The sequence below is a fragment of the Microtus ochrogaster genome, chromosome 6 (genome assembly GCF_000317375.1).
Source record: "Microtus ochrogaster isolate Prairie Vole_2 chromosome 6, MicOch1.0, whole genome shotgun sequence".
Taxonomy (NCBI): domain Eukaryota; kingdom Metazoa; phylum Chordata; class Mammalia; order Rodentia; family Cricetidae; genus Microtus; species Microtus ochrogaster.
In genome coordinates this window covers 41,446,934-41,449,171 of record NC_022013.1, presented here as the reverse complement: position 1 = coordinate 41,449,171, position 2,238 = coordinate 41,446,934, and positions in this window count along the sequence as shown.

The window sequence follows — 2,238 nt, the reverse complement described above, 5'->3', positions numbered from 1 at the left end:
GAGAGAGAGAGAGAGAGAGAGAGAGAGAGAGAGAGAGAGAGAGAGAGAGAGAGAACATGTGCACAGGAAAGAAAGTGTACAAGTCCTCCACAATCCAATAGGAATGTTGTATCTCAATTACGTTACTTTGTGCTCTATTTTTATTTGATTCACATGTTACTTAAATGGCAGTTTCTTTGATTTATGGATATTTTGTAAAGACTTGAAACAGATGACTCTGTAACTGGGTTTACTAAATTTTACCTAGTTTACTGATCACTTCAACGCCTTGCTGTTCTAAGCCACTTGTCTTTGTAGAGCTTCCTGATCAACTTTGCCACAGTCGCTAGTGATTTTCCCCCAAGCACAACCATAGGTGAAGAGATTCACTCATTTAACTTCTCCGTGTTTGTACTTCCTTACATTGTATTCCTACTTGGTAAGCTTTCTGTCACAAACAGCGAAACAGAATATGGAAAGAATAACATTGTCTTTCGATAATTGTGATATTACAACAGGAAAGATCCAAGAGGGACCTTGAAAGTCATAAATGATGTCTATCTCCTTCTTAGGAATGGCTACCGCAGGTACATCTTCACATGGATGGTCTCTATGACAGTTTCTGCCCAGTGCTGCGTTGATCCCAACACTCTGCAGGCTACATTAGTAACATGTCCCTGGAACTGACAACTATTGGACTTAATACTGTGATAAATGTTCAGAAGAAGGTCTGGGAACTATTATGACTGAGAGGAGTCCAAAGCCATGGTTCTGTTTCTCTGAAAGGGAGGTTGTGTCTTCAGAGAACAAGAGCTCTGGAATAGGTAGAGTAACGGGAATGTCAGCGAAGATTATGACACTGTGGCTTACAGCCATGCACACATGGGTTGCCTTTGTAACAGAGCTTCCATATATACAAATGGTAGCATTTATCTTTGGAGAAACTCTCAACTCAATTGCTTCCTGGAATTTGTCATTTCCAATTATGTAGAGCTTTTAAGTGGTATATTATTCTGTCAAAAATATGACTTATCAACTAATAATGCCGCTCTATCCATCATGTTATTCCTCTCTATGTCACCACCCAAGTGAGGAAGTACATTCGCAGCCACGCATTTTGAAAATGAAGCATTTTGACAAACAAATCTGTTCAATCTCAATATTTAATGTTTCAGAATTAAAACAGAACTTTTCAAGATTGGAAAAATATCTTCAAACAGTAGTATTGTCTTTCAAAACATCTATATTGCTTTTATTTAGAAAGGCAAGGAAAGAAAGAATTCAGACAATGGCCCGGGGACAGGATTTGTCAATTAAAACCTAGGCTGTCTCAGTGCCCTTGTTCTGTTTCTGTTTCTTGTTTATACCGAATATATTTTGTCGACAAGAAATACAAATAAAATTACCAAAGTGATATCTTATGCTGTTTTCTTCCTTCCTTCCTTCCTTCCTTCCTTCCTTCCTTCCTTCCTTCCTTCCTTCCTTCTTTCCATCCTTCCTTCCTTCCTTTCTTCTTTCCTTTCTTTGTTTCATTTTCCTTTCTTTTGGGGGGGTGTGGGTTCGAGACAGGGTTTCTCTGTGTAACAGTCCTAGTTGTCCTGGAACTAGCTCTTGTAGACCAGGCTGGCCTTGAACTCGGGAGCCTCTGCTTCCTGAGTGCTGGTATTAAAGGCATGCACCACCACCATTCAACTTGCTGTTTTCTTGCAAGTAATATTTGAAAGCTGGTGATTTACACTTACTGAGCATCTCCAGTCTAAACAGCCCATGGCATATACTCAGCAGCTATTATGCGTGTGAGAGGCTACTGACGTAGGAGGTGATGTATGCTGTATATGTTTTATTGCCTTTGGTTAATGAATAATCTTCCTTGGCCTGTGATAGGGTAGAGTAGAGCTAGGTGGGTAAAACTAAAATGCATTCTGGGAGAAAAAAGGCAGAGTCAAGGAGACACCAAGTAGCCACCAGAGAGGAAAGATGTGAGCTGCCAGCTGGAACCTTGCCAGTAGGCCACAAACCTTGTGGTAAAATACAAAATAATAGAAATGGGTTAATTTAATATGTAAGAGTGTAGTAATAGGAGCCGTGGGCTGCTTCCCGCCACTCCAGCCGCCCCACTCGGGTAGCTTATGCCCCGAAATAATTACACGGACACCGCATTCTTTCAATCACTGCTTGGCTCTTTAGCTCCAGCCCTTTTCTCGGCTAACTCTCGCACCTGGACTAACCCATTTCCAATCATGTGCGTCGCACCCCAAG